Here is a 19,744-nt window from a genome sequence, read left to right as displayed (position 1 = left end):
CGGGACTCATGTAATCTCTGGGGAGGAAGGATGTAACTGGAGAAGGCTATTTTTTCACGAGCAGCAAGGGCAAAACAAGGACTTGACAGCCCACTTCTTGGCCCCTCTGGCAGTCATATTGTAGGGGCTAATCCTCAGCATTTATTGTCTCAGCAGCTCCGCAGTACGCGTACACATCTACATCCCAAATTGCAAAAAGTCAAATCTATAATCTAGTTTACCCAACTGATGGGAACAGCAGTTTAGCCTTGAAAGGATACAATTCTTAGAAGTTTCTCAGAGGAGTTCTTTTTTCACACAGGGTTTCAACAGGAGCTCTGTTATCTTCTTGACCTGAATACCTAATGAAAAGGTAAATACAAACAGTATTGGATAAGCTCAAGTCTGAAATTAAATGGAAAGCAAAATTTAGAACAACAGCAAAACCCTGATACAGATCAGTTCACAAGAGTCATATAACATTATCAGCTCTGTAAATAAATAATGCCCCTGGCCAGAGTAAAGAAATAGGAAGTGGCTACCTTTGCATTATAAATGGCAGTAGAAATGAGGATATTCACACAAAAGAATGGCCACGCTAGTCACCTCAGTCTGATTAAAGAATAAAATAAAAGAAATATAAAAAAATAAATATTTAGGTCAAAACATCATGGAGCAAGACTGTATGTACCTTCTGATCACAGTAATAATTCACAACACACCCATAAGAGTCAAGGCGATGTGTTGAATACGTTTTGTGTGACACTGGAATCTCTTTAGTAAGACATGATAAATGTTTCTGGAAATGTGAAGCTGCCATGAAGTGGGCAGCTTTAAAAAAAAAGAAATTGTTTGACATATTTAAGTCATTTTAAAGGGAGGCTTGACGTTCTGTTGAATGGATCAAATCTGACAGAAAGTTTTAATTCCGAAGCATTAGACAGAAAGAATTTTGGACCCTGAGAGACAGGACAACATCTAGGATGCTTAGTCCTGAAGCGGAGTGACCCTTACCCAGACAGACACAACCCCACCCCCACCACGTGCTGCAAACCTACGTGAACATTTTTAACTATGTCATAGACAGCCGTGAATGGGAGAAAAGTACTTTAGCACCTGGAAGGGCGGTGGGTGGGCTAACCTTGGAAAGCCTGGGGTGAGTGGCTGGCTTCAGCAAGCTTGTTTGCAAATGAAGCTTGGATCTTTTTCCAACCAGAGTGAAATCACCCCACCCCATGCAGTCACCGCCAGCAGCCCTCTGCTCTCTCTGCTCCCAAGGGCCTCCTCTGGAGTCACTCCTCCTCCTGCCAAATGCCGGGACCCTCTTCGTGCGCGGGGAGGGAAGTGGGAAGACGGGGCACATAACAGAGGAGGGGGCCTTGCTTCGTCATCTTGAAAGAGGGCGACTAAATAAGCCTCTAGAGTTCTCTTGCGCTTTGTTTCAATGCTGGCACTCTAACAAGACATCAGGCTTGGTTCCTTCCATTGGCAGATGAAGGGAGAACAGGACAGTGCCCAAACCTCTAGGGTCCCGTGTCAGCCTTTTAAGAAATTAAGTCTTCTAAGTTCTTTTTTAAAAATTATGGGTTTTATTTCATACAAATAAACACCCTTTCTTCTTCCTTATGTGCTCTGCCACAAACTTCCCAGACTAATTCATTCTCTAGATCACTCTTTGAAGACAGAGACCTGAGAACACATTGACTATAAAGTGTATATTATATAATTGAAAAGCATTTCCAGTAGCTATGAAACTGCTTCTATGTTACCGAGGACTATCTCCCCAAATACCACAAAATATATTTTTCTAAACAGAATCCTTCCTTCTTCAACCTTGGGCTCTTATCCTGCTTAAGTTAAAGCAAAGATGGAAACTTGGTACCACGGACACTGTACCTCCACGCGCACTAGCTAAATGCACTGCAGACACCCGCCTCACTACCCTGACACGAGCGTCCTTTCATCCTTCTGTTTATTTTGTGTTCTGGGCAGTGCAGAACTTCCTGCAAAGAGTTTTGGACTAAAAAAAGGATATGTGCTAGTGGTAGTTGTTAATCTGCTACAAAAAAAAAACCAAAACCGAGGGAACGTGTGGTGCTAGATATTAAAATGCAAGCTTTCCAGTGACTTGAAATCCTTTCAAGGAAAGAGCCAGTTGACAGATGGAGGGGGGAAATGATGGCCTGAGGCACAGCAGGACTTTAAGGGATTTGAAGAGAACAGACACTAGGGATGTGTCTCCAAGGGAATTACACTAAAAACAAAAAAAACCAATGGTTCTCAAAGTGCGGTCCTCACTCAGCAGCTTCGGTGTCACTTGGAATGTTTTGGAAACGTTAATTCTTTGGCTCTGCTTTATCTGCCTAGGTAGATGATTCCAGTACTTGCTAAAGTTTGAGAACCACTGGAGTTATGTTTTGGTGTGGTTTTTTCATTTCCATGTTGTGTCATTGTGTCACCCATGGTGTGTATGTGTGTGTGTGTGGTGTGTTTGTGTAACATTTTAGAAGAGGATATTAACTTTAAATTTGTGCTTGTTTTCATGCAGGGATGTTAGTGGAGGGAAGAATAAACACAAAAGTGGGATCAATAAATAACAACAACTAATCCTAAAATGATCAGAAAAAGCCACAGGAAAACAGGCAGGTTGTTTTTTATATTCTTTTTCTTAACAGTCAAGTGTGAGTCCCTTGAAATTCTGTTGATCTAAGAATCATATTTATTTTCACTTGGAAAGAAACTTAGGAACATCTGTCACCTTCTCATTTTACAGATGAGGAACCCTATGGGGTAAGAAGTCACTGACACTTGTGTTAAACAGAAATTCACACTCCTGGGTCTGAGGAAGAGGGACTGCGGGTAAAAAGTTTAAATTGAGTAGATATTCTTGATTTGGAAGAAAAATAAAATACTTACCCATGTTTTACAAAATTAAGTGCCTCATTTAACCATCTTCTCCATCTCCTGGCTGCTGCCAGAGGCTGGTGGCTAAGACTCAGATCAGTAGAGGAACACATGCTCTCTCCGGAGGCCCTGGGTCCGCAGAGCAGACCGTGGCCCCAGCTGCAAGGCTGCCTCTGCCAGAGGAATGAAAGAGCCTTTTCACCCCCTGCTTCTTCCCTCCCCCTGATGCCAGGCACAGCACCAGCAGCAGCTCCCACCTTCCTTCTGTGAATGCCTTCTTCAATTCTGGAAGGAAACCCTATACGACCTGCCCAGGGAAGAGGGCTCTTGAGTGAGTAAAGGAATAAACTTTATTATAATTACTAACCACTCTTTTTTTATTTATGCATGATATCCCTCCTTCTTTCAGAAGGTATTTAAGTGGGGGAACTTCGTTTTTAAGGGTTTGGTATCTGTTCCATGCTCTCCCAAGACTCATCATCTTCAGAAAGCCAGGATGGAGAGTCAGTCTTAGACCCAAGTCTCAACTCTTCCCACACTGCTGAGCTCACTGCCCTGCACACAACAAGGGCGCCGTGAATACTTGGTGAATTACTGAGTGAATGTACAAGAGAAATGAGGGAAATTGATGATGGAAAGCAGAGGGGAATTTCCCATTTGTCAGATGAGAGGGATCATTCCCAAGAGTTGAATCCTTTGTTTTTGACTTGACTTTTAGGAGCAAAGACAGTAAGATTGCATAGACTCAGGTTAGGATCACCGTGAAGTAAAGCATGGCAAACCAGATCCTTATATGTCTCCACTTCTGGGCAAAAAGAGCTTCCATATTTTCTTGAAAGAAAGTGCCTTGGAAATGCTCCAAGCCAGAGTCCAGGCAATCTTCCCAGCTGGGCTGAGTTATGGTTCTGATTGAAAATGAAAACTCAGAGCTATCAAAAAAGCAATGGTGAAATCACAACAGGATTTGGAGACAAATTATGTTATATGACATCATATAACTAAGGTGTCTGCTAATACTCATAGCTCAATATCTATTATCCTGAGGAGTATAAAACTCAACTGTCAGATAAACTCTCCATTGCAGTATTCCTAATAATTCTGTCATTTTTTTCTACCATAGCTTCTGTGATAGCTTTCAAGTGACTAAATAAATTAATAGAAGTGTTTTTTTTTCCCCTTCTGCCTGGGCCTCTTGCTATTTAAAGTCTGAATAAACAGTGAGGTGGACAGGATGTTGATTCTTGGAATAAAAAGGATGAAGGCAAATGACTTTGGAAGCAAATCAATAATTAATTTAATTTAGAAAAAATAGAAGCATTTAAAGAAAAAATTCTGCAATTTATTTTTTAATCGTTACATTTGTGCTCAAAAAACTTACATTGTAATACATTAAGATTTAAAATTTTATTTTTAGTAATAACAGATTGGAAAATATAAAACAAGTATCTATAACATATTGAGAGATTGACTTCTCTAAATATTAAATTTGACACATAGTGAGCAACTGATTAACTTGACAAGATGTTTTAAAGTTGCAACATTTTGGTTTGCAAATCTGTTAGGAAAGGCGTATAAATGACATATGAGAAATGACTTCCTATGGGCAAATCTTTAAGCTATAAAAATAGCTTTAATATTTATGTCTATTGTTATGTTTGGACTAAAAATTCGTTAGGATATATTTAATTGGTCTAGACCCAGGTACCTGATGACCTGATACCTAATGACTGCACCATCCCACTGGAGAGCGAGAAGATGTCACCAGGGAAGCAGAAGCATCTCCTCTGCCTGCTTAGCTAACCAGCTGGGAAAGCACGGGTGTCTGCCTCCCCCTTTGCTCTCAGATTCTGTGATCTAAGAGGAGCTCAAATTACACTATTTTAAAACACACACAAAAAAATTGCGTGTAGGTTTTCAGCCTTTTATAACTAATGTATTTTCAGAACTCAGCTGCATTCAAAGTTTCAGCTGGAAACTGAACTGAGTACCATAAAGGGATTCAGTACTTTGCACGTAACAGATATTCAGATACTTGACAGATTCTTTAAAACTGCTGATCCAGAATTGCTACGCAGGCAGGAAGTTGGAATTGGGAGAGAAATATAAAATTATCTTTGAAATAATGAGGAAGTGTAGAGTTTTCGAAGGAGGTGTGCAAGGTAAGGATGTTAGTGGTGGCGGTGGTGACAGCAGTGTGATAATTGTGGTGGAGAGACAGGACGAGCTGCCATGGTGTGTGTGGCATTTGAAATGGATCTCGAAAGCAAAGAATTGTGGAAAGCAGAGTCTGTTTCAGAACAGCTGAAAGTGTGGTGTGGCTGGAGCACAGATGATGTAAAGAGAGAGGAATGTAAAGGAAGAGGGATGAGGCTGAGATGGAAAGCCAGACCAGATTTTATGAAAGGTCTTGGATGCCTTTCCAAAAAGTTTAGATTTATTCTGCAGGCAATATGAAATCAATAAAGGTCTTAAGCAGGAGCGTGAAGTGAACAAATTGTGTTTTAGAAAACTCTGGTCATAGATGGAGAAAGAATTAGGTTAGAGAGAGCAGAGAGAGGAGGCTATTGCAAAAATCCTGGTAAGAAGTGACTACACTTTGAACTAGGGCAGCAGTTGTGGGAGGTTTAAAGACATTTTGAAGGGTGAATTCGCAGGATTTGGCTGTTGATTCTGTGCAAGAAGGAATAAGGAAATCAGAGAATGAGACCTTGCCCTCAACACATGGGCGCTCTAGAGTGAGGGGATGTGTCTTTAGTCCACTCACTCATACCACACATATTCATCCACCACTTATGCTGTTGCAGCAATTGTACTAGATCCTGGTGCTGCAGAGACAGAGGGTAGACATCAACAGGCAATTCTCAAGAGAAGAAACACATGAAGAGATGCTTGGCTTTCTTAGTAATCAGTGAGATTGACATTAAAATAACAACAACAACAAAACATTTGGGGGGAGAGTCTGGCAGACTGATAAAAATGGGAAAGAACAGTAATACCATAGTAACATATATAGTAACATATCCCAGTTTTATAGACTAGTGCACGTGTGCGTGCAAACACACACACACACACACACACACACTAACATGTAGGGAAAATGGCAAGTGTATACACTAAATTGTTCATAGTGGTTCTTCTTGGATAATGGGGTTATGATCTGTTGGCTTTTTTTTAATTCTTTGTGGGGTTTTTTTTTGTACTGTATAATTTTTTTAAAATTTAACTATGTATTACTCCTATAATCTAAAAAATAATGAATAATGCTATTTTTATTGGGAAAAATGAAAAAATGATGAAGATCACTGATAGATAGTTGAGGGGATGGGAAGGGAGCCATCCTGGGAGCAGGACAGGCAAGTGGAAAGGAATTAGAAGTGTGGAGTGCGGACAGAGTGAGTACTAGCAGTTCAGCCTCACACAGCATCGAGTGCAAGAGACACCCCGGACATTGTGCAAGAGTTTAACCCTTATCCTAAAAGTAATAGGGAACTAGGGCAGCTGCTGATCAGCAGACAGACATGGTCCCATGTGCAGATCCCTTTAAGGTCAGTGTGGAGAAAGCACTGGGAGGGGTTGGCAGAGGTTGAGAGGGAGATCACATAGGAGGCCAAGAGGTGATGGAAACTCCCATGGCAGGGGGGATGCTGGTCATGTTAAGTATGCAGCCTTTCTGTGCCTCAGTTTTTGTCACTGTAGAATGGAAATAAGAAGAACAACTTCCTCAAAGGCCAACGCACCATGAAACTAATGAAGGTCCATTTTCAGGACCCCTCACTTGTACTAGTCCAAGTATATACTTTGAAGCAGTAATTTTGGTATTTATAATTTTCTTTTTTAAAATTTTATTTTCTTGTGGTAAGAGCACTTAACATGAGATCTATCCTCTTCACAAAATTTTAAGTGTTCAACACAGTACTGTTAGCTGTAGGCACAGTGTTCTACAGCAGATCTCTAGAATTTACCTGTCTTGCCTAATTGAAACTTTGTACCTGTTGATTAGCAACTCCCCTCCCCTCTCCTGCCAGCCCCTTGTAACCATCACTCTGCTCTCTGACTCCATGAGTTGGACTGTTTCAAATATCTCATCTAAGTGGATTCATGCAGTATTTGTCCTTCTGTGACTGGCTCATTCACTTAGCATAATAATGTCTTTCTTCAGGGTTCATCCATGTTGTAGCATATTGCAGGATTTCCAGGTATTTGTACTTTTCTTTTTCTTTAAAAGGACCCCGAAAACCATACAAGTTTCAGACCTCAGGAAACTTAAGGCCATTTCTGACAAGGCTTAGGATTGCTGTTGGGATGACATAAGCTAATAGTATGTTGGATGCATGACACCCAGTACCTGCCATGGAAGGTCAGCAGCTTTTATTATGTAAAGGTGGCGTAGGGATGATGGATACGGCCAGGATGGCCCCTGGGTATTCTGGCTTGGGTGCAGGGTGCTAGTCCCTCCCATAGAGACCATTTAATTTTAAAATGAAGGAATACTGGTTCAATTTTGGATATATTGAAGTTTAAAGTGCAGATAAAATATTCAGTGAGTGTCCAGAAGTAGGCCATGGCATGGTTAGGTAGAGAGCTCAAGAGAGAGGTTTGGGTTATCAATTTTAAAATTACCCAAATACAAAAGGTAGTTGACATCACAATTACAGATGAGAAGGTCCAGGAAGCATGTGAAGAATGAAAACTGAAAAGGGCTTGGAACAGAATCGTGGGGGACACCAATCATTAACAGTCAGTCAGATTGTGATGGTGGTTACACGCATCTATGTCATGTCAGAGTGCTGCAGACTGCCCTCCTCGCCCAAATGAGTGCATGGAAAAGCTGGTGAAATGCACATAATGCCTGAAGTTGAGTTAATGGTACTGTACCCATGTACATTTCCTGTGTTTGATAATGTTCTGTGGTTCTGTAGGATATTACCTTTGGGGAAAGCTGGGTGAAGAGTCCATGAAACCACTATTTTTGCATCTTCTTCTTTGCCTTTATTTCAAATTTTTAAAGTTCTTAAAAAAAATACTAAGCATCAGCAGAAACACTACAGACAGCCTTGGGCGTGCCCGTTTAGATAGGGCTGGTCCACAGTTGCTGGATAATGTGCAGTAAGATATTGTGTGTTGGTAGTATTTTATGGCTCTCTCGAGCAGCGATCTAATTTCAGGATACTTTCAAAAGAATGCAACCAACTGCACAAGCTATAACAACTGTGACATTCCTGTTGCAGTCTGTCTCTGTCAATAACAATCCTAAATCTTTTTAGGGAAAAAAAAGGAAAAGACTCAGGAAGAGGCAGAGAAGACTAGACGGGAAATTCTTAGAAGTGGGAGAACTGGGAGGCAGCAGCTCCACATTCCTCTGTGGCTGGGCATCTAAGAGAGAGAGAACCACCTGTTCAACACAACCCCTGGTTAATTCCCAGTCGCTAGAGAATTTCTGGGTAGAATTGTTTGAAATTTTTAACTATGAAGTGTAACCCTTGGTGTATTTTTACAAAGTTTTATAAAATAACAGACTTCTCTTTTTTCCCCATGAATAGCATCTTTGCTTTTGAACTCTCTTTGAACTGAGGAACTCAGGTCTGTGGTTGAGTTTAGTGTCATCTGCTGTAACATCAGTTTCGGGAGACAATCAGGCTGGGATGAGCCACCCCAGACTGGGAGTGCTGAACACAGAATTCCTGGACCTAGATCTTCCCAGCCACGTTGCCTGAATATGACCAGAAAAGCATTGACTGTTTAGGAAGGACAATCCTCCCAAGACAGTCAAGGTTGTCCAGTAATGAATTCCTGGTGAACAGTGGACTTTATCAGAAATTCATCACATTTTTCATCACATCAGCCATTCTTCAGCTTTCCTATAGGTGATATACTCAAGAAGAATGGCTAACATCTAACTGGCCAACCAGCACTAACGATATCCTCTTCTCTTTATGCTTGTGATCCCTAATTACACAAAGCTTGGAAAACCTTTACAAATATACATGGAATACTTAAATATATCCACCAATTTAACAATGTAGAAAATGAAACCGCTTTGCTGTTTTATCAAGGGGTTCTTTCACAATCCAATTCCAGGTTTCTTCTCCAAAAAGATGAGCAATGTTTAAACAGAAGTTCAAAATTTAGGTGTATCCTTGCTGGTCTTTGAAGAGCACTATTTCCTTTAAGCTTCCATCTCTGCTTCTTGTAGAAAAGCTGATGCTCTCATCCAAATGTCCAAACATTCCTAAGGCGTTTGCTGTCCCAAGGACACCTCTGTTTCTGAGCCTTTGCTTTCCCTAATTTAGTTCAGTTCAGCATCATGCACATATTTGTCTTGTTCTGGATCACAGAAACAAAGATGGATGTTGAGTGTCTTCCCTAAATTTCTAGCCAGAATTAAACAAAAACAAAACACACAGCATTTTTGGGCAAACTACGCTAAAGGATTCAGGAAATTCAGGCTTCTTACGTCCCAATAGCAAAAACAACCTCGGGTGTAAAGCGAGGCAACTTTCTTCTTCTGAGTTATTTGCCAGTCTACCAGGCTGCTTGCCTTCTCTCTTCTCAGTGTTCAAGGCTTCTTATTCCCCAATCCACTCGCTGCCAATCTCTGCTCATTCTTCCTGTAGTGACAGTATTACAGAGTGCTCCAAGTATTCTTCTGTTTACTTGTCTCTTATTTGCCTGTGTCCCAAGGGACCCACCTTGACTCTGAGTGGCTTAGGTTTCCTGAAGCAATACAAAACAAGAACTTCGCTATAAAAATAATTTTGGTGTCTGATGTTAAACTCCATCCTGTTATGCTAAATATATAGAAAATAAGGTACTTTACTGAGCATGTCATTAGCCTTTTTATAACATAATATAAATAGTATCAATTTGACTAGAGCAAAGCCAAATTAGGTTGGTAAGAAATGTTAAAGGAATTGTTTTCCATACTTTAATTAGCAGATTATTTTTTAAAGGATATAGATATATACATATGTATATATATATTTCCTAAGAACAGACTGACTACTTTATATGGAAATCTGGAATTTGCAAAGCCTATATACATATCTCCAATTCAATGGGTAAGGAATTACTTTTATCTATTTATTATTCAATTTTTAAATGCTACGTTTGTCCATCATCCAGTATGTGGTCTGCAAGAGGAAAATTATACTGTACTAAGAACATCAAAATTATCGATCTTTTATCAAATGTATGCTTTTCATATAGGAACAGTTTAGGGAAGGAAAATACAATGAGATCATAGACCTAGTCTCATGTAGAACTTTTGGAATATTATCATCACATTAGTCCTCATCATAGTGCACTTCTCAGGAGCTTTATTTTACACTGAGTCATCCTATTGATTTCAGTCTGAGCTTGGACCATTAGGGTACATCACCAGTGATAACCTAGATCAGTTCACGAGACGGCTGTACCAACATCTAACTCAATTCATGTCCAAAGTAATTTGGACATTTTTCATTTTAACGATATTCATAATTCTGTGACACACTGTCTGGGTTTTCTAACCCCCTTTGACAATATCATGTAATAGATGAAGAGAAAAAAATACAACATATTTTCAGCATGTGGATAAAACAAGCTGGACAACCTGGATGACACTGAATCTAGTATAACGTACGATGAGCTTTTAGTACGTTCATCTAATTGAAATGCTGGCTTCTAGTCAAGCCTTTAACATTATCATCCAGCGATTGTAATTATAGTGGATACTAATGCCTAAATAATTAAATAGGCATATATCATGCCTGAAATTCACTAAGAAGGAGATTTTTCTTCTGAGAACTCTTGTGTTATCAAAATAATTCTATACAGTATTAATGTTTTTATTAGTGGCACTATGACAGAGTTAACATAGTATTCACATTTGCTTTTTTTTGGTTCTGTGAAGTCAATTCTTGATGAAAAGAAAGTAACTCCATCACTCTTAATGAAGACAAAATTACACTTTAAAAATTATTCAGATATGCTTAGCACACAACCATTCTTTGCTAATCATTAAAGAATTTTAGCAAGGGAAGAATAGCAGCTGTCATTACTAATGTTTATTGAGTACCAACTTTAAATGAGTTATTTCAGTGACTTTAGATAACTACCCTATGTAGGTCTCATTTTCACACCCCCGTATTACAGATGAGAAAACAGGCTCAGAGTGGTTAAGTAATAGCAACTGTGAGATGAAGGTTGCTTCCAACCCAGGCGCTCAGATTCCAGAACTAGTGGTCTTAGGCACTCAGCTACAAATACGTGAAGTGTATTAATATCTTCAGAGAGGGGCACACATACCACTTTTGGTACGGGATAAAAGTTTCCAAATAACCAATTTCCAGATTTTAATTTCTTATGTGATATTTCCTAGCATTTCTTTTCCTACTTTCATATTAAACTTTCATGTTAAAACTTCTCAATGTAACACAACAAACTTCTCCCACTTTGCATAAAAAACACACAGCTCTCACTTCCCCAAATCTTACTCTGGTGCATTGCCCACAGTGTAAAAATCTCAAGAGTGCCAAATAAAAGGACAATTCAAAGTACAATTTGGGAGAAACAGCTTTTAAACCACCATAAAGCAAAGTTTAGAGATCCATATTTCAGGTAAAGACCATAGAAAAGGAGAGGTATTTTGGAGGGATGTTAGTAAATCAAATATATTATAGAGTGTGGGGAGGGTGTGAAAAAAATGATAATTTCATTTAAAGACTTCCTGTCTCTTCCAATTCTTCACTATTGTTAGAGAATGCACTGCCTTTGAGAAGAATCTGGTGGGAACAAAAGAGGGGAAATAAGTTGGAAGTTAAGTATTAGCAGCTGGACTGTAACCAATTATTGCTAGCTTTCGATGCCCAGGTGGAAATGACCAAATCAAATCTCCCTGCAAACATGTTAATTGGGCAAAGGTATACAGAGGTGGACAGATAGTGGAGAGTCCCATCTATGAAATGGTCTGTGCAGATGGTTTAAGGTAAATGAACATGGAATTTATGGCTGTACATGGAATGGCCCAGAGGCAATGTCAGAGTCAACCATGTAATTTTCTAAGTATAAACTGGAGATAGCTCATGACGGAAGTAGTTCCGCTTGTGTGATACCTGGCATGCTTACCTGGTGACCTCAAATGCTAGGTCTGGGCCAGGGCATGTTCCTAGACGGTGTGGGAAAACCTGGGAAGCTGGGTTGGTGGTTCAGACATCTTCATTATTTTCGAGTATCTCGTAGTCCCCTGTAACCTTTGGAATTATTAATAGAGTTTAATCCTAGGTAAAAGCTCTGATTCTTGTGAATCTGTTTTGACCGTCTGATCTTTTTCTTTTTATTATTTCAGCAAGATATAATAAATGTTTAAAATGGCTTTTTACATATTTTTAGAGATAAGCAATTATTTTTTTTTTTACTAATCTCAAGTACCACTTCAACCTAAGGAACAGGGGCAGATCCAGTTATGTGATGCTTGCTGCTTTTATAATTTGGGTGGACTTCTGCAAGAAAAAACAAAATTAGGAACAAAAGAGCATATTTATTAAGAATGAAAAATCACCAAAATTACAAATTTTAAAAAGCTGACAAATAGTACAGATATCACCAGAAAAATGACATAACTCTTTTATTAATCAGGTAGTGAACATATCCCATGTTACTTTTTTTCTTAACTTTCTTGGCTCTGTATTCTGATTATTTCTTCATATGAAAATGATTTTGTAATCTATGCCATAGAAAAAAATAGAGAATTCAACTCTTCCTTTAGCATGGTTTATTAAGATTCGTTTTTAAACCATAGTATAGAAAAGTTTATTTCAGCTTCACAATTCAATATTGACACTGTCATGTAAGTTTTTACAATTGTCATCAAACTTTTAAGAATTAGGAATAGGTTTTTGACTAGGCATTGATGAGAACCAAATTATTTGCTTATACTTTTACAAATCTGATGACTGGAATAATTTTAAATAGATTAGCTTCTGGCTCCATGTATTTCGAACGTTGCTTCTCCTCCACCAGTTTTTTGATGCTGTGCACCGTAGGACACATTCACAAAGCAGTATGACCCTTGACTGCTATCTTTATGTTAGGGTACAGGGTCAGCCAGCAGAGTGGGGATATTCCTGGAAGTCAATGCCACGACACTACGGCTAGTGATAACTTAACAATAGACAGAAGCAACTATAAACATATGTCATAAAGCAAAAATTAAATGTACAACCAACTCAAATTGTCCTTACCCAGATCTGCAAAGTGCTACAGCCATGTCAACACCAAGGACAGGAAGGAAAGTCAAGTGCAAAGAGTCAGTGGTCTTAACTGATTGTGGCTAAAAGCTTTTTCTTTCTGCGAATTTTATTCAAACATCTATGTGAGCACATTTCAAGGGCTGCCTTGGAAGGACTTTGTGCAAATAAGGGGTCCTGATGATTAAACAAGTTACACACATTATGGTGATCATTTAACATACAGTGGTAATGTTTTCCAGGGCTACTAAATTAATCAAGTTATACAGGATAAAACACAGAGATGGAAACTTCAGCGTGATTTTAGATTTGTTGTGTGTTTTCAGTAGGGCAATTAAAATGCAGCTTATTGAGAGTTCCACTTCTGGCATGAGGAGCCCTGTAGACCACTTCCCCAAAGATCCAAAACTCCGTAAGAACAGTGAAGGTCAGTGGAGCTACTCCCTCCCTCTACCCTTCCAGCTCAGTGAGGCAGAACCGCCTCTTCAGATTGGTACAGCGGAGAGCACAGGGCTCCCTCTCCCCATCACTAGCAGTGGGAGGGCTGTCTGCCTAGGAGGGCAGGGCACCTGCATTTCTCCTCCTGCCTCCAGCTACCTACAACTGAGGCTGAGTTCTAAGTGAGTGTGGGGAGGCCAGCATCCAAAGCACAGAGCCCTTTAAGTTTTCTTCATCCCTTCTTCTGCCCAGCCGCCACTAGTGGGATGGAGCCACTACCTTGAGTGTGGGACTGCTAAGAATCCTGGGGCCTCAATGGTCCCAGATGGTCACTCTTAGTGAAGCCTTTCTGGTGTTCTTCCCAGAAATTGAGGAAGTGAATAACTATAGCCACTTGGTGACAAATATTTTTGCAGGAAAGTGATTTCCAATTTTCTAATTTAAAAAAAAAAAACAGAAGAAGGATCAATTGGATTAAAAAACAAATTTGAACAATTTATCATAAAGTGATTTGGGGCATATGATTTGGAAGTAGTTCAAAGAATTGAGTGACAATTTTGTTATAAAATTCCTTCTGTTAACTTTGTTTTGTTTCTGTGGACAGAGTTTCTCAGGCTTTACATTTTTAAATATTAAAATAAGGACAGGATTGATGCTGAATTCTGTCCCATTCCAGAAATAAGTGATAATCATCCACAAATGTATGAATTAATTGAAAAAAGTCCCTTTCACTTCAAGATCTATTTCCAATAAATATACGCTCTTTGTTCAATACATGTTTATACAAACTTAAAATACATATAATGTAAAAAATTATAATCAATCCAGGAGATATTTTTAACTGTTTAAATATAATTTGTATACCATAAAATTCACTCATCTTAAATGTGTAATTCAGTGGATTTTATTATAGTGACAGAGCTGTGCAACTATCAACACAATCTAATTTTAGAACATTTTCATTACCCTAAAAAGAAAGCCTTGTGCCCATTTATAGCCAATTTCATTACAAACCCCCACACTAGACAACCAACAATCTACTTTCTGTCTTTGTATGTTTACCTTTCAAAAAAATTCTGGAAACAGAAATATATGTTCATCTCTGGCTTCTTCCATTGAGAATACATGTTTCTGAGGTTCATACATGTTGTGGTATATATCAGTATTTCATTCATTTTTGGGGACAGAACAATATTCCATGGTATGAATATACCACATTTTCAAAGATCCATTCACTGGTGGGTTGATATTTGGGTTGTTTTCACTTTTGGGCTGTTTAAATAATGTTGCTATGAACATTTGTCAAGTATACTTGTGCACTTTGTATGTGTGTACAGGTATGTGTTTTATTGTTTGTATTACATGTATTCTACTTCCAGAACAAGACAATTCAGCACCAATTCTATTTCAATTTTAATATTTACAGATGTGAAAACTGAGAAACTCTATCCACCTAAACAAACTAAATAAGTACAAGTGGAAGGAGTTTTATAACAGCAGCATCACTCAATTTTTTTTGAACCAAGTGAAATGAAAACATGCCTACACAATTTCCACAATTCCACCTATGAGTGGAATTGCTAGGTCATGTAGTAAGTCTATGTATTAACTTTTTAAGAAACAGTTTATCAAAAAATGGCTGCATCATTTTATATTGCTACCAGTAGTGCATGAGGGTTTGAATTTCTCCACATCCTTGTACAACACTTGTTAGTATCTGTCTTTTTTTATTACAACCATTCTAGTGCACAAGTAGTGACATCGCATTGTGTTTTTGATTTGCATTTCCCTAAAGACTAATGACACTGAGAATCTTTTCATTTGTTTGCTGGACTTTTGTAAATCTCTGGAGAAATGTCTGTTCAAATCTTTGGCCCACTTAAAAGTATATTACTTATCTTGTTAATTATTAGGTTTTAGCAGTTCTTTATATATTTGAAATACAAGTAAGGTATGATGATTTGAAATATTTTCTCAAAGTCTATGGGTTATATTTTCAATTTCTTGATGATGTCTTTTGAAGAGCAAAAGGTTTTAATTTTGATGAAGTACAGTTCACCATTTTCTTATATTTTGGGGTCATATCTAACCAGAATACATAACTATTATGTTGGGATAAAATTTCATCAAGTGATATGGAAATATGAATTCAAGAGCAAAAAGGAATGACGTAAAATTTCCTCCTATTAAAGAAAAGCTTGTTAATGTAGTTTTTAAAACTGATGATGCATATAAAATTGTCTGGTATTTAGTTTTCCCACTGGCTACATTTGAAAGAGTTATGTAACTGTTTTTCTGTAGAATGTCAATTTAACAGTTTGCATCCTTTGCAACTATTTAAGTGAGATGACAAATTTTGATGCTCAATCTAAAAATGAGAGAGAAGGTACACAGTCATAGTTTTTCAGAATTCTTTTAAAGGGTATAAGAGCAAAATCTTTAAAAACATTGTATTACTGTATATATTTTAAATAGGTTTTTCTCTTTGGAATAGCTGGCTGTTATCTTTCTGAGATTTCTCAGAAAGGTAAGTACCAAATTTTAAATTTAAAAGACTCCCCCAGTAGTCACCCAACACTCCCCATCATTAATTAATTTTGTTTGAGGGTGTAACAAATCATCTAGAATTAAGTCATTGCCATCCTTAAACAAGTCACTTTGCTCATCTTAAAAGCTCAGGGCACTTCATATATATGTGTGTTTAAGTATATTGCTTTTTAAAGGCAGGTCTATTCTAGAGCATAAAATCTGTCATCTGTCGACTGAAGAAAAACACACAACCTAAAAGATGCAAGATAGGTTTTATTTGGTGAACTTACTGAGGACTGTTGCCCAGGAGACCAGCTCTCTGACAACTCTGAGGAACTGCTCTGAAGAGAGAAAGGAGCAGCCAGGATATACAGGTCTTTTTTTTTTTTTTTTTAAGTAGTAGAACATCAAAAGATTACTGCTAATTGCAAAGAACAACCATCTAAAGTTAATTATCTTAGTGCTTTCCTATGTATGGGAAGATGCAAGAGTCTGGGCTCATTAATCCTCAGATATGCATCTTAACTATCTAGGGCCAGTATCCAAAGCACAGAACCCTTGAAGTTTTTCTTCATCCTGAACTCCCCTCAGGGCTCACTTGGAATTGGGGGGGAGGAGGGCAGGGGCCGCTGCATTGGCTTGATCCTTGTAGAACTGGAAAGGCAGGCAGCATTCCCTGTCCACACATCTATCATATTTCACCAATTTCAAAGAAAGTTGAAGAAAAACAGAGTATGTTCACTTTGATTTCCCCCTTTCAGCTTTCCATAATCTTAAACGGTATTAGCACACTTGCTATTTATCCTTAAGCGTCAGGAATTTAACATTTTTTACCAAAGTGCTACAGACCTCTAGCACACAGGGCTCCCCTACACATTAGGGCTCCCACCGCCCACGGCTCTAGCCCAGTCCCTCCAGCCGCCCAGGGTCCGCGGACAGTGAGAGATTGCGCAAGCGCGGAGGCTGTCCACGTGGCCGGGGGACCCCGGTCGGGGGTTCACGCCCAGGAGGTTCTCTTGGGGCCTTCCGCCCTCGATCCTTTTCTACCCCCGAGTTTTATGGCGACTGAGGGGTTCGCAATGGACTGACGTCTCCCCAGAGGCCATCTGGAAGGTCAGCGTGGACAGCACCTAGGCCGGGAAGGCGACCACAAGCCCGCGGGGAGGCCGCCCGAGTGGGCGTCACGTGGAGGCCGGCCGGCGGGGGCCGCGCGCCGGCGCTCGGGTCACGCGGGAGCGGGCTGGTGGGCGGGGCGGCGCGGCCGCGTGACGTGGCGCGCTGCGGAGCGCGCGGCTCGGCTCGCTTTGTCAGTCGCGGCGTGCGGTCGCGCGGGTGCGGGGCGCCGAGAGCCGCGGGCGGGTCCCGGCCGAGCGCCTGGCCGCGGCGTCCGTCTGAGGGAGCCGGCCCTGGGCTGCGGCCGCCGAGCGGGGAGCTCTTCTCGAGGCGCCGAAGCGCCGGAGCCTGGAAGGCACAGGTGGGGCGGCGGCCGGCGGGACGGAGTCGCCCCTGTGTGGGCCCCCACGGCGGGCGGGTGGCGTGGGCGCCCCGGCCCCGCGAGCTGCCGGGCTGGGCGGGAAGGGCCGGGAAGGCCTCGGGCCCCCACCCTAGTCTCAGAGATGAAACTTCCGATGAAGGGAGAGGTTTCGGGAGAGAATAGTTTGAGAAGTTGTTCATAGTTAACCCCCATCTCATGTATTCACGTAATCTTCGAGCTCCGTAGGCCCCCTCCCCTATTGACTGTCGGGATGGGGAGCGCTGCCTTTCTTCCCCTACAGTCGTCCTAGGGGCGTCTCTATTGACCATTGTTACGCCCCCCCACCCCCTGTTGTTTACCTTGGCTTTGAAAATCGCAGCGATTATTCGCCCTAACCCAGCGCTTCCAGCTTCGTGAAAGTTCGATGACCGTTCTTTACAGCAACATTAGGGATGGGTAACGCGTGATAGTCCTCTTTCGAGTCCAGGTATTCGTGTTTGTTAGGGATTAAGCGCTGCAGAGGAGCCTCCGACTTAATTTCTGTGTCTGGAAAAAGTTTCTCTGGAAATGCGCAGTTTCGTGACACGGCATTATTGCGTTACTGTGGGGTTGGCCCAGTGTTCCACTCCACAGTTGTAGTGAATTGCTTCACTCTGTCTCTTGGATGCTCCAGATTTGCTTTGTTGTATTGTAATTTAATGAATTCTCCTTCAGGATTGTTGTTGCCTGTGAAATAGGGCCTTGAATATCTAAGAATTCAACATTTTTCTTTGAAATTTCCAAAAGCTGAACAAAAGGTAATGTAAGAATCCCCCCCCCCGTTGTAAATGGAGCTATTGTTTGTTTGTTTTTTTATTAACTCATTCTCTTGTTCCATTAACAGGCTTCATTTGGTGACTTATATATGAAACCTGTTTGAAACAGTTTTTCTCTTATGTGTGTTGTTTCTTACCTGTGGGGCTTTCAGGAAAGTCAATGTTTATAGTTTCCCTAGCAAGCTAGAATAGGGTGGGATGCTACAGGAGGCAGTTACATGTTTCGGGAAAAATTAGCTCTCCTTTTTTTTTCGGTTAAGGGCCACCAGATAGGCAGGCATTAAAGCAACTTATGCTCCTTGTCGGGAGATAAATGACTATTGTTAAACACTGCTTGTGATTTGACCGTTAGCATAATTGTCACTAGTTTCAGTGTTTACAAGATTGAAATAAGTGTTTGGTTCAGAGTTTTACCTTTGCTCTTCAATAGTTTTTAAAGCGCGCGCATGGTTATGTTTGAAACAAATAACATTTTACTTCTTTTATTAGAAAGTTAAAAAAAAAGATTAAAAAATAAATGCGCCATTGGTAGCTGGAGCCACGTTTTGATTTGATTTAAGATGGTTATAGTGGTGTAGGCACTGTTTTAATACTTTAGATTGACATTTCAAAGACTTTTACTATTCTCAACTGTAAAAGATAAAGCGTGAAACCATGTAATAATTTTTTATCTTTCCAAGACACTTGATAAGTACTTAACTAGGTTAGGGATTTGATAGGCTTTTTTTTTTTTAAGTCACCATTCTATAGTCCCTATCCCTGTGAAATGAATTTTCTCAGAGGCTACTGAGAATAAAGCAAATCCTAGAGCAATCACAAAATAAAAACATAATATTTTAATACTGACTTTTTCTATGCTGAGATTCCCAGCTACATTTCACCTGATAAATATCCAGGCTCTTCTCCCTGCTAATTTTTTTTCTGTCTTCAAAGTGGAGGTGCCTAGCAAGGAAGGCTGTTCAGCTGCTGCTGACCCGTGGAATCACTCTCCCCACCCCCCCTCTTAAGCACGCGCATGCGCGCGCGCCTGCCTTCGCTTTGAATAGCCATGGCCCCTTTTCCTCTAGTGACACAGTATTTAGGAAATCTTTCAAAACACTATGTGAAGTAAGCGCTGAAGTAAAGACATATGCAAGGTAATACTGCTTCTACGTAGGGTTCCTTTATCATTCCTTCTTTCTGCCTTTAAATGCTGTCTATACTTTAGGGCTTGAGTGAAAAGTCTTTCTACCATGAAACACACCGAATTCCCCTCCCACAGTCTGCTAACTTGTGAGCATTGCAGGAGGTTTAGCTTTGGCATCAGACATTTCATTTAATTTTCTTGACAAATATATATTGTGCCTGGCTCTTTGAATCTCACTTCCGTTTACTAGCTC

The 19,744-nt window shown here is 40.1% G+C and overlaps 1 protein-coding gene and 1 long non-coding RNA gene across 5 annotated transcripts in view; one reads left to right on the top strand and one right to left on the bottom strand.

Annotated features, from left to right (window-relative positions):
* Window positions 1–8,903: 8,903 nt before the first annotated feature.
* Window positions 8,904–18,289, bottom strand: LOC140701105 (uncharacterized). 2 transcript variants are annotated; one of them, XR_012079941.1, is made up of 2 exons: window positions 17,910–18,289; window positions 8,904–9,597 (listed from the first exon to the last, which is right to left on the bottom strand). It is a non-coding gene; the product is annotated as an uncharacterized lncRNA (long non-coding RNA). The 2 variants fall into 2 exon arrangements; XR_012079942.1 differs by lacking the exon at window positions 8,904–9,597 and adding an exon at window positions 12,170–12,362.
* Window positions 17,331–19,744, top strand: part of SPART (spartin) — a 31,578-nt gene continuing 29,164 nt past the window's right edge. Inside the window, exon 1 of one of the 3 annotated variants that reach the window (XM_072976132.1) lies at window positions 17,331–17,550. The gene's annotated coding sequence lies outside the window, so the exon portion shown is untranslated. Of the gene's footprint in view, window positions 17,551–18,225; window positions 18,348–19,744 lie in introns of those variants that run through there. The other 2 variants (XM_072976130.1, XM_072976131.1) reach the window with 2 other exon arrangements.

The sequence above is a fragment of the Vicugna pacos genome, chromosome 14, assembly GCF_048564905.1.
Source record: "Vicugna pacos chromosome 14, VicPac4, whole genome shotgun sequence".
Taxonomy (NCBI): domain Eukaryota; kingdom Metazoa; phylum Chordata; class Mammalia; order Artiodactyla; family Camelidae; genus Vicugna; species Vicugna pacos.
Note: the sequence above shows the minus strand (reverse complement) of the source record. Positions and strands in the feature narration are given on the sequence as shown.